General features: G+C 40.9%; 1 pseudogene; it reads left to right on the forward strand.

Annotated features, from left to right (window-relative positions):
• Positions 1-10813: 10813 nt before the first annotated feature.
• Positions 10814-11773, forward strand: LOC127675805 (uncharacterized protein C12orf29 homolog; annotated as a pseudogene).
• The last annotated feature ends 1915 nt before the right edge of the window (positions 11774-13688 follow it).

The following is a 13688-nucleotide window of genomic DNA, read 5'->3' on the forward strand; positions in this document are numbered from 1 at the left end:
ATTTAACATAGCAATCAGTATTTTTCAGTTTTTGGACAACCATGTTTTTACTGAAAAAGGAATTAAAAACACTTTATGATAAAATTGAAGATTTACATGGAAAATATTTCTGATAAAATAGAAGAGATATATAGAAAAGCACATTAAAATGGACAGTTTTCATGGAAAAATTAAAGAGTAAAGTGGTAGACATAAAAAAACATTGCTAAATCAATTGAAAAATTAAATAGAAACATTTTATGATAGAATTGAAGATTTATGTGGAAAATATTTCTGATAAATTGTAGAAAAAGGTAGAAAAACATGTTAAAATGGAAGATTAGCATGAAAAATTTTATATAGATATAATAATGGTAGGCATAAAAGTATTCCTAAGTTGACTGAAAGTGGAATTATAAACATTTCCTGATAAAAGTGAAGATTTACATGGAAAATACATGTAAATTACATTTACATCATAAAATTGAAGATATTTATATATATATACAGAAAAACAGGTTAAAATTGAAGATTACCATGAAAAACTATACAGATAAAATGATAGGCATAAAGTAATTCTATATTGATTAAAAGTGGAATTATAAACATTTTCAGGTAAAACTGAAGATTTGCATGGAAAATATTTCTGATAAAATTCAAGAAATAGAAAAAGATGTTAAAATTGAGCATTTCATAGAAAATTATACACATAAAATGATAGCTATAAAAACCTATCTAAATTAATTGAAGTTGGAATTAAAAACTTTTTTGTGATAAAATCAGAGATTTACATGGAAAACATTTCTGAGAAAATAGAAGAAATATATAGAAAACCATGTTCGAATTGAAGATTATCATGAGAAATAATGCAGATAGAATGGTAGACATAAAAACATCACTAAATTAATTGAAAGGAATTACCAACATTTTCTGATAAAATTGAAGATTCTGAGAATGGAGTGTTCCCTCCCCCAGCGTTTGAGCTGGGCTTTCGCATCTCTGCATTATCATCAGTTCTCAGCCCATGAAGTCCCTGGCCCTTTGTTCTTAATAGAACAATACAGCTTCCTGCTTTCACCTGGGAGCCATGGCCAGCGACCACCTGGAACATCTGCGGATCTGCCAGACTTGCAGTTTCCTGAACCCAGCAAGGCCACCTGCTGACAGTGGAGCCAATGGAGCACCAGACTGCTTCCCCGGAACTCACCCTGGGGTCTAGGAGGACAGCTTGCCCAGACTGTTATATTGTCAGACCTCCATTAAAAGCTTTGGCCTTGATCAGCAATCCCGTTGTCCTGGCTCTCGTTCTTCCCCCACCCCCCATTTATTCCACAGCTTCTCTTGAAGGAACCCAGTTCAGTAGCTGCTAGCAGCTACTATGGAGGTGAGATCTCCACCTTCTCTATGGACGGGAACAGCTAGGAGCACCATGACAACTCTTATAAAGGAAAAACATTTACTTGCAACTGATTTACAGCTCAGAGGTTCAGTCCATTATCATCCTGTCGGGAAGCATAGCAGCATGCAGGCAGATGTGCTGGTGAGGCAGCAGGCATCAGGGGTGGGGGAGAGAGAGGTGGGAGGTGCGAGAGGGAAACTGGGCCTGGCCTGAGCATTTGAAACCCCACAAAGTCTACTCCTCATGACACACTTCCTCCATCACGGCCACATCTACTGCAACAAGGCCACTCCCTAAACATTCAAATATGAGTCTATGCGGGCCATTCGTATTCAAAGCACCCACTGACACATCTCTCAGACCCCAATTGTTCCTGAAAATTCTTCTATCAGGAAGCTAATTAGCTCATAATATGACAAATTCAATCTCAGTCAATATTTCAGTATAAACGAGATACACCTAAATTGTTTTCTACAGTGTAACTGAAATATCATCCAACTCATTTCCTAATATTGTCCTTATTATCATCTGAAACCTCCTGAGCATGACCTCCAGTGCTTGCATTCCTACCCCAGTTCTCACCTTTACAGTGCCTACTAATCTGTGCTTATAATAGTATATGCTTTTCTCTAGACAGTATTTCCAAACCCACATTTATTCTTTACACAAACCAGTTGAAGGCTGAAGAACCCCACTGCTCCACTTACCAGAGCAATGACTCCCCTTCTGGATGAGAACTTTTTTTTTTGAACTTACTACATTATTTGTACAAAGACCTGAAAGAAGCAACTGAAGTGAGAATTTATTTAGACTTGTGATTGATAGGTGGAGGCCGGGAAGCTATGACTCTGTCTGCAGGAGCTCATGGGACAACTCATTTACCCCATGATGGTGAAACAGAACACAGAGGGTATGGGCAGGGAAACTGTCTGGCCTGGAGCCCCTTATGTACCATTCCTATGTCCCAGTGTCTAACAACAAGGCCTCATGTCCAAAAGGTTTCAAAACATTCCACAGTGGTACCCCTGATTGCAGCCAAAGTGCCAACACCTGAGTGTCTTAGTGGACACTTCACATTTAAACTGTAACAGACTCTTGCTGCTTTACTTTTTTTACTCAATTTCAACATGTGGCAATCCAACCTGTTCACGTTTGGCGTACATATTTATTCTACGTTTGAGCACATTTGCTATGTTGCCAGTTCTAGCACACATTAATGTTAAAGCTTATAAGATGTACCATGACTGCTGGGTTGGTGGTGTGAACCTGGTGCAGACCACTGCAGGCCCTGTGCTTGCTGCTTCGGTCTCTGCGAGCCCCTGTGAGCCCTGCTTAATTGATTCACTGGGCCATGTTCTCTTGGTGTCCACCATCCCCTCTGACTCATTTGATCTTTCATTTCTCTCTTCTGTGAGATTCCCTGAGGCTCTGAGGGGAGGGACCCGAGGAAGACCTCCAATTTAGACTCTCTCCACACAATGGCTGTGGGCGTCTGCACCTGCTTCCATCTGCTGTCAAAAGAAGCATCTCTGATGACAGCTGCACAAAGTACCGATTTATGAGTATATCAGGAAAGCAATAGGAATCATTTCATTGAATTTTGGGGGTAGTTGTGTTTGGACTAGGAATCTGGGCTATCTAGTGTCTGGTTCCTGGCCATCTGGACAGCAAGGGCTCCCTCTAGTGGCATAGGCCTCAAATTAAACCCATTCAAGTTTATATATATTTTTATTTTCTATATTCTTTGTTTACATTCCAAAAGCTTTCCCCTTTCCCAGTTCCTGCCTCCATATGTCCTATAAGTCCTCTTCTCTCCATCCATTCTCCTGTCTTTCCCCCTCCCTTTTCTCTGTCCTGGTACTCCCCTACAATGCTGGATCAAGCCTTTCCAGGATTAGGGCCCTCTCCTTCCTTCTTCTTGGGAATCACTTGATATGCTAATTGTATCTTCAGTATTTAGAGATTCAGGGTAATTAATATCCACTTATCAATGATTGCATTCCATGTGTATTCTTTTGTGATTGCGTTACCTCCCTTAGGATGATATTTTCCAGCTCCAACCATTTGCCAAAAAATTCATGAATTCATTGTTTTTAATTTCTGAGTAGTATTCCATTGTGTAAATATACCACATTTTCTGTATCCATTCCTCCATTGCGGGATATCTGGGTTCTGTCCAGCTTCTGGCTATTATAAATAAGGCTGCTATGAACATAGTGGAGCATGTGTCCTTATTGCATGCTGGGGAATCCTTTGGGTATATGCCCAGGAGTGGTATAGCAGGGTCCTCCGGAAGTGTCATGCCCAGTTTTCTGAGGAACCTCCAGACTGATTTCCAGAGTGGTTGTACCATCTTACAATCCCACCAGCAGTGGAGGAGTGTTCCTCTTTCTCCACATCCTTGCCAACACCTGCTGTCTCCTGAGTTTTTAACCCATTCAAGTTAAAGCCACTTCTACAAGTTCTGCATACCACTATCCCAGAATATCTTGCAGACAGGACAAATTGTAGGTCAAAGGTTTGGTGGCTGGATTAGGGTCCAGCCTTCTTTCTCCATAGCCTGCAGAGTGCCTTCTTGTGCCAAAGAGACTCGAACTTAGGGGTGAAGGCTCTATGCAGGCACCAGCTTGACTTCTCTTTGTTCAATGAGCTATGGGTATGGAGTCCTCAGCAATGGGGCCCCACTGTGAGTTTGAAAAGTGCCACCCTTTGTCCTAGCATCAGCCTGGGTTGTTTATGGAGCTTCACAGGACCCCTTGGGCCAACAACTCAACTGAATGTAACCCAACCCCATCACTGAAATCTTTGATTTTTTTTAAAGTCCAGTTCAGACTCTGTATCCTCCATGTCTAGATTCCAGGAAGTTTTCACTGCACGAGTTTTTCACACCATCCTCCAGATAACCTCTCCTCCATTCCAGCTGCTTCACCCTGCATTCTCTGTCTTCATCCCTTTATCTGATCCCTCCTGTTCCTGTCCTCAGCCATTCCCAGCACTCCCACAAAATTATTCTATTTCCCCTTCCCAGGGAGATCCACATGTCTCCCCACACCTAGTTTGCTCCTTTCAAATACTTTAGCTTGTGACAAGTTGACATAAAACTATCCAGTACATGAACATATAAGTAATGGTGTTCTGGTGCAAGCAACTTCAGAGCTGTACAAGTGAACTTGTCAGCTTCTTTGTAAATGCAATTTAGATTTCATTGTACTGTGTTTCAGTCACATCTCTGTGTTTTCCAAAGTTTCCCTGTGTACAGTTTCAGTTATATATGTGTCAGTAAAGAGCATATGATGAGGAGCATATGCTGTGCACTCCTACAGTATCATAGTTCAATCAGTGTCCTGGTGACGTACTAAAATAATAGTCTCATGTGCTCTGTTTTTTTGTAAATCAGTGAGCACTTTTATTACAGTATTCTGAGCAAGACATTGGTATAGTAAAGCTCTACCTATCTTTAACATTTAACTTGCTTTGTAACTGCATGTTTAATAATCCCTCTCCACTTAGGAACATAGGTGCAGTTGTTCTCATGCAAACAACTTAAGAGTTCCACAATAAAACATGTCCACTTTGTTTAAATGGAGGTTAGACTTAACTGCAGCAGTAGTACAGGGATATATGGACATATGTCGTTGTGTGGTATTTTAGTCATATGTGAGTCTGTCGTCCAAAGATGCCATTATGTATTACTTCAGTTATAGATGTGTGTGCTGTGCTCTCCCAGCCCATTAATACCCTGGGACACTCCCACAATAATAATCTCATCTCTTAACTTGTCTGTATCTTGGTCCTTGTATGGTATTCTAATATCATGTGTGTGGTTTTCTAAGATGCCACCCAGAACTGCTTCAATTTTAGACACAAATGCTGTGCTCCCATATTCCATTCCTGCTCAATCAGTGTGCTTGCAGCAGCACTACAATGATAATCTGACTTCATCTGCTTTCCTACGAATCAATCCTGACTTGCGTCACAGTAAATCATTGGTATAAGAGACTTCATGCTGTTGGGAAACTGCAACAATTTTCACTGTGTTTTTTTTTAAAGATTTATTTATTTATTATATGTAAGTACATTGTAGCTGTCTTCAGACACTCCAGAAGAGGGTATCAGATCTCATTATGGATGCTTGAAAGCCACCATGGGGTTGCTGGGATTTGAACACAGGACCTTCAGAGGAGCAGTCAGTGCTCTTAACCACTGAGCCATCTCTCCAGCCCCTTTCACTGTGTTCTTAACAATTCGAGACTACCTAGGAATGTCTGCACTTCTTTTTTTTTCCTTTTTTAAAAATTTTCTATATTCTTTGTTTACATTCCAAATGATTTCCCCTTTCCCAGTTCTCCCTCCCCATATGTCCCATAAGCCTTCTTCTTAGAATGGGTGGAGACCCATTCTCCAATCACCCCCTCCCTTTTCTCTGTCCTGGTACTCCCCTACAATGCTGGATCAAGACTATCCAGGATCAGGGTCCTCTCCTTACTTCTTCATGGGAGTCATTTGTTATGCTAATTGTGCCTTGGGTATTCAGGGCTTCTGGGCTAATTAATATCCACTTATCAGAGATTGCATTCCATGTGTATTCTTTTTTGATTGGGTTACTTCACTGAGGATGATATTTTCCACTTAAATTCTGATGTAAACAACTTCAAAGTAGTTATATGAGTGTACTGATTCAGTGCCACAGTTAGAATCTCAGGTCCTCCACTTTCCTTTAAATCAATCACCTCTTATGTCACACTACATCTCTGTGCGTTGCATTGGTATAACAAAGTTCTTGATGTTGTAAAAGTAATATAATTTCCACTGTCACAGGTTCCAATACTCTGAACTGCAAACAGCAGCAGCAGCAGCAGCAGAAGCAGAAGCAGAAACAGAAGCAGCAGAAGCAGAAGCAGTGCCTGTGTCTTTAGCTGACTCAATTATTCTCAGGAGGGGGGGAAGGGGAAGGAACTGATCCTTAAGTGAAATAAAGCAAAAGACAACAGTGCCTCAGTGTGGCTGCTTCTCTCTGACATCTTCCCTCCTAGGAAGACACTTTCCTTCTACAATGGGCTTTTCTAACAGTTCCAACAGATACACAAAACATTATCCTGTAAGACATACAGCGGAAACTCAGATGGCAGACCCTGCTCGGACACACAGACCATTCTTCGGGACAGCTGGACTGCTCACCACGCTCCTGTATTTCCCTGATAAGCTTCAGGTAGAAGGACAGGGGTCCTGCTCTCCCTGCTGCTGTCTGGAGCTGCTGAAGGTGCTTCTCTCTCTCTCTCTCTCTCTCTCTCTCTCTCTCTCTCTCTCTCTCTCTCTCTCTCCACCCCTGTCCCTGCAGCTCCTTCCAGAATCAGTCAGTCAGTGCCCAAAACAAAACAAACCAGGCTGTGTCCACACCCGGCAGCCCCAGCACCCAGAGTCCCCTCCAGTCTCCCCTCCCCACGCTTCAGTGAGGACATTCCTTGCAGGCTTGCAGGCATGTAACAGAGACTCGGTCCATCACAGAGGTGCATGAGTGACAGGCAGTGAACACGGTCCAGTCCATGGGGTTTTGTGTATGATGGTTTTACATCAGTCACTGCAGGTAGATTGCACAAGCCTTGTTTTTGTTTGTTTTTATAAACATGCATTCAACTAGATATGATTCAGAATAAAGTAATACTCCCTTTTTTTTATCATCACTGTTGGCTAAAAATTTGCCAGGCAGTCCACAAAACAGGATTTGCTTTAAAACCAAGGCAGAGTTAGTTGCAGACTAGTGAGCTGGGACCTGCTGGGCTGCGGCACAGCCATGTTTAGCCAAGTGTTAGGCTAAGCATTAGGAAGAAAGTCCTGCTTAGAGGCCCAGGGCCTGCAGCACCAGCTGTGGAACTCAATGGAGTGACTGCACAGCTCCAACCTCAACTGCTAATTTGCAGGGCAATCACCACTGGCGGGAGAGGGGGCAGGGGAGGCATATAGCTGTAGATGGGCTTCCTGGGGCTGGGTACGGGGCTACAGGAGTTGGAGAATGATCAGTCAGCAGGGTACCTAGTGACCCCCACTGCTTAAGGAGGAGGGATGGGAGCCCCCCCCCCACCTGCTGCCTCCAGCCAGCCTCACCACAGCCTCCTGCTACCACCAACACTGCACAGACACTGCAGTTTACGACCTCAGGGCATTTCTTTCTTTAGGTTAGGGAAGTTTTCTTCTCTCTATTTTTTTTTAATAGTCAAGAAATTATTTTATTTATTTTAAAATAAACATTGAAGGGACATTATCCACCACCTTACAAACCTTTTGAATGTGGAATGTTTAACACCCTAAGAAGGTATAGTAGACTACAAAACCAGTAAAAACTCCAGTTGTCTAATGATGACTATCTGAGAATTATTGTTGTTTTGAGTAGCTGATTCTCAGCTTGAGGGGGGGGGATGTTTGCAAAAGGCTAAAAGTAAGATTTAATTTCTGTACAGAAAATAACATTAACTTAGTAAGTAGCCTTTGCTTTAACAAGTGGAATTAATCCTCCATGACGTAAAATGGAATGGGACGAGCAGCACTCAGTTCATAGGCACACAGAGCTAGTGCTCAAGCTGCTAGCACAAATTCCAACACAGAACATGTGGCTAAGTCACTGCTAACCTTTCCATCTCCAAACTGTATGCTCTCTATGCACCTAAGGCAAAGAATCAACACGTTGAACGTAAGTGTCTCCTTGAGAAAAGGAGAGAATTCAATTAGGGTTAAATTAGACAAAGATAAATGGAAATACTTCAGAAACAGCTACTAGACATAGCCAAAAAGTCGGTGACACTAATAACTGCACAGCAAAAGGTGGAATGATGAAGTCTAGATGTGAGGGAAACTCTGAGCATCTGTATAAAGATGTATTTCAACGAGTCAGCACATCCTGGGGTAACTAGTGTACAGGGCAAGCAAAAGGTCCACAACCCTGGTGTGAAGTGCTTCTTGCCATTGAACCCTGCACTAGTATATTCCATTTTGATCTTACTTGTCCAGCTCTTCCTGACCACCCTGGATCACTAGTCCTTGAAAGGCAGCTGAAAAACTTAGTGTTTTTCCTGGTAAGTGGAAATTCCTAATCACTTCAAGTCTGAGGTAGGTTCTCTCTGAGGGATTCTATGAACAAGTTAAATCTGGGCAGTTGGGAAAGCCTGGACAATCCATTTGGTCATTCCTTTCTTAGATTTTCAGTTAGCATCCACCTTTAGGACTGTACTTTGAGCTATTGCCAGGGCAGCTGAGAAACTACAGTCATCTTAGGGCTATCAGAATCCTGGAGCACTGTTTCTGAAGGAAAAAAAAAATCTCTTAGCTCCGCAAATTTCAAAACCCCTAATGATCCAGTAATTCTTCAATTACAAGAAAGTTCAAATAACCTCTGTCTCTCTGATAATGGGACAAAATCACAATCTTCATGAAGAAAACAATCCTTTAATGACCACTCTAAAACAAATTTCCCACCAATTCCATTAGGTCTGCCAAAGTCCTGCACCATTGTGTATTAGGGAAAGCACTCAACATTGCAGCATGTGTGGTATATTGTGCTTGATGCCCTGGAATTTCATGTATCAGAGACAACACAAAATATTCTCTGTTTATTTAAATAAAGCAAATCTTTATTCAGAAAACATTGAAATAATTTGGAGCATTAGAATGATTTTCAGTTAAATTAGAAACACACATGGATTCAGTACTGAAATAAACTTTGAAATAGTTATATGAGTGTTCTGATTCAGTGCCACAGTTAGAATCTCAGGTCCTCCACTTTCCTTCAAATCAATCACCTCTTATGTCACACTACATCTCTGTGCGTTGCATTGGTATAACAAAGTTCTTGATGTTGTAAAAGTAATATAATTTCCACTGTATTCTTTTTGGTTTTTGGTTTTTTCGAGACAGGTTTTCTCTGTGCAGCCCTAGCTGTCCTGGAACTCACTCCGTAGACTAGAAATCCCCCTGTGTCTGCCTCCCAAGTGCTGCAATTAAAGGCGTGCACCACGACTGCCCACCTTCCACTGCATTCTTTTTTTTAATGTATTTAATGTATGAGTGTTCTGCCGCATATACACGCAAATGCCAGAAGAGGGCATCTGATCCCCTTGTAGATGGCTGTCACCCACCATGTGATTGTTGGGAATTGAACTCAGGGCCTCTGGAAGAGCAGCCAGTATTCTTAACCACTGAGCCATCTCTCCAGCCTCCTCCACTGTGTTGGTAATAATCATGATGTACTTAGGATTGTATTTGCTGTTGTTCAGATGTAAGCAATTTCAGAATTGTGTGAACAAAACAGTTCACTTACTAGCACACAGAATTTAGATTTTATTGCAGTTGAACAATGTTGGTTTGGAGTCATTTAAGTCACGGGGACATGTGTTTTCAAAGAAGCCACAGCAAACTGCTTCATTTATCGATGTGTAAGGACTACTTTACTATTCCACTAAAGTTCAGCCATTGACCACTTGCACGTCTATAAAGACAATATCACCTGCTATCTTCCCAGTATATCAATCAGCACTTCTGCTACAGCACAGAACTGTATTTGTTGTGTTGGTATTGGAAAGTTCTTGCTCTTGCAATACTGCTGCCCTTTTCCACGGTGTCTAATGATTAAGCCTGTATCCTTTGTTATAGATGGCATTTAGGTATATTTGCACTAGTTTATACATTTGTATATACATTGTTATAGATGAATATGCCCTTATGCAACACTTTAAATAACGTGTATTTTGTCCACAGAGAGTACTGTGTACTGCCTCAGTTACAGATGCACATGCTGTTGTCTCCTATACCATACCATTCTTGGTCAGTCAGAGTTCTGGTGTGGTGCTACAATTAGTATCACAGGTCCTGGAAGGTGAGAAACTCTTAGAACTCAAAGGGAGGGACCTTGAATGGAATGCATTACAGTGGGAGGGAGAACTTGTAGGGTCCACCTCCAGTGGAGGGACAGGACATCAAGTGGGACGGAGACTGGGGTTGCCATCCCACAGTCAAAAACTCTGACCCACAATTGTTCCTGTCTGAAAGAACTGCAGGGCAGAGATGGAGAGGAGACTGAGGGAAAGGAGGTTCAGTGACAGGCCCACATTGGGATCCAGCTCAAGGGGAGGCCCTGGGGCCTGAGACTGTTCCTGGTGCTGTGGTGTGCTTGCAGACTGGAGCCTAGCATGGCTGCCCTCCAAGAGTCCCAACAAGCAGCTGAAAGAGCCAGATGCAGATACCCAACCAATGGACAGAAGCCTGGGGCTCCTGTGGTTGAATTGAGGAAAGGCTGGAAGAAGCTGAGGAGGAAGGAGACCCCATGGTAAGAACAGCAGTCTCGGCTGTTTGGATCCTCTGGATGGTGTTTGTATTCTTTCTGCTTGTTGCTGCCGACCTCTTCCCCCGGGGTCCCAGCGCAGTGGAGACAGGTTGCGCGTGGGCACCATGAACCACCTAGGCTCTGTGCAGTGGAAGATGCCGTGTGTGTTTGTGATGGACATAAAAGCTGAGCCTTCAGCCAAGTGGGATCATCAGCCATGTAAAGTTTTGGCAACTGAAACACTAAGTGAAAAGGCATTTGATGCAGATGTGTACAATGCGGTTGCAACAGAAAAAGTGGACGGAACATGCTGCTATGTCACTAACTACAGAGGTCAGCCATACCGTTGGGCTCAACTAGGTAGAACAACTAACAAGTAAGCGGACAAAGATTTAAAAAAATTCTACATTCAAAAGAAAGCACAAAAGAGGAAGACTTCAAGCCTATCCCAGAGTGCTGGATACCAGCAGAGGAAATAGAAAAACAGAACGGGAAGCCAGTACCTAATGAAAACGGGCACATTCCTGGTTGGGTACCAGTAGAAAAGGACAGCAAACAATATTGCTGGCACTCATCTGTAGTCAATTATGAGTTTGGAATTGCCCTGGTACTAAGGCACCATCCTGATGATCCTGGAGTTTTAGAAATTAGTGTTGTTCCCCTGTCAGATCTCTTAGAGCAAACTCTGGAGCTGATAGGAACAAATATCAATGGAAACCCATATGGGCTAGGAAGCAAGAAATACCCATTACATTTTCTTACACCACATGGAACATTCCAGGTCGGAAATCTGCCTACACTGAAACACAACGAACCTGCTGTCCTGGTTTGAAGACTGCAGAGAGGGTCAGATTGAAGGGATTGTGTGGCATTCCTGTGACGGCTTTTTAATTAAGGTCCACCGCCACCATCTTGCTTTATTCTGGCCACTTCCAGATACTTACATGAATACCAAACCAGTTATTATTAACATGAACCTGAACAAATATGACTGTGCTTTTGATAACCAGTCTTTGTTTAATCAGTTTTTGAAAGTAGATAAACAGAAATTTGATAGGCTCAAAGACATAATACTTGATGTGTAAAATGGAAATAATAGTTGGGATTACTGTGATTTTCTAATATTGACAAGTTTGCTGTGTTTACAGAGGTTGAACCTTCAATTTAATGTTGCTAGCTGTTTGGCAAAATATATGTCAACTTCTAAACAGGTTTCTACGTATCTATAGAAATCATAGTTAGAATTTGAATATCTTAACACAAAAATGAATATAAAATAATCAATTTTAAATAGTAAAACTGTTATAAGCTTACCCTTATGCTTTTCAAAATTTAAGACATTATGAAAATAGGAATATTTATCATAGCTGTATAATCATATATTACTGAAGTCTTCAAAAATATAATTTTCTAACAAGTTAAAACTAAATATGATTTTATTTTTAAGCAAAATATACAATATTTTGAGATGTAAATTCTGTAGTTCCGGAACTGCTTGATTTCCAGCTGAGACTTAACCCATAAAATAGTTTTAAATCTACAGTTAAACAAGTCATTAATAGATAGGGAAACTATTAGTACTTTGTCCATCTTCTGGCTGTTCAGAAACAACAAGAGGGCTAGACAGTTCAAATCCAAATTGTTCTGAAACTTTTTTTACCTTCAATTCTAATAGGATATTCTTTTTCATTTCTTCCTTATAATTTTACGTCAGGACTTCAATTTCTTCAAAAAACCAAGGATCAAATTTTTCAGTTCCCTTTTCAGGTTTTTAATTTCCTCCTAAAAGTTACATACAGGATACATGTTTTTGGTTTGAAATTTAGAATTAATAATAAATATAAAAACTCAAAATCTTAAGTATAAATATTTTTCTTTATATTTTACTGTTCAAGGATCTGTTGTACCATGTGAATAATGTACAAGCTGCTATCTTTGACTAAATTTTAAGATTGAATCTTTAAACAGCCTCAGATATTCTCAGGCAAGTGAAAGGGACTTTGCTTTTTACAACATTTAAGAGTTTTCAGTATTTTTAATGTTCTGATTTTTTATTTTTTATATATAATATTTATGATCATGGAAACTCCGGGACGTGTAAAGGTTTAGCACCTGGGGAAGGAGGCGCATGCACTTGCACACAGAGCAGTGAGGAACAGCCAGTGCTCAGTTCCAGACCATTGTGTTTCTAGAGTCTTAAGGAAGGGAACAGAAATGATTTAAGGGGAAGATCCCTGATAATAATTTTGAAAGGTACTTAGAAAACTCTTTCCCCAGCATGACTCAAAAATTACAAAAATAGTTTTTAAAAACTATTAAGACATGTGCATTGGTTACAATTTAAAACAATTTTTTTTTGATTTTTTGGGACAGGGTTTCTCTGTGTAGCCCCTGGCTGTCCTGAAACTCACTCTGTGCTCCAGGCTGGCCTCGAACTCAAAATCCACCTGCCTCTTAAAAATAAATTTATTCTTTAGTCCTTTCTGTTTCTTTGTCTGCTTTTTTTGTAGTTGAGAGTTGTTTAATAAAAAGATGTTATGAGTCAAATTTAAAAAAAAAGAAAGCAATCTCAACTGACCTGGACCCCTGAGATATCTCAGACAATAACCAGGCAGCATACAGCAGCTGATATGAGGCCCCCAACACATATACAGCAGAGGACTTCTGGGTCTGTCCTCAGTGAAAGAAGATGCACCCAACCCTCGAGTGACTTGGGGCCCAGGGAGTGGGGAGGTCTGTGTGTGTGTAGGAACATTGAATTGGACACAGGACATGGGGAAAGGAGGTATGGGATGGGTCACATGAAGGAAGACAGACCTTAAAGGGGATGAAGTCTGGACTATAAAAAGGATTAAAATTTTATTAAAAATAGAAAGAAAGTAAAATTTCTTCTACACCAAAAATAAATAATAAAAATAAAATAATAAATAAAATAAATCACATGTCCTGTACTTTCCCTTAAGGCCAACAGTATTTTTGCCAGCTGCATAAGTATAAGAA

The sequence above is a fragment of the Apodemus sylvaticus genome, chromosome X (genome assembly GCF_947179515.1).
Source record: "Apodemus sylvaticus chromosome X, mApoSyl1.1, whole genome shotgun sequence".
NCBI lineage: Eukaryota > Metazoa > Chordata > Mammalia > Rodentia > Muridae > Apodemus > Apodemus sylvaticus.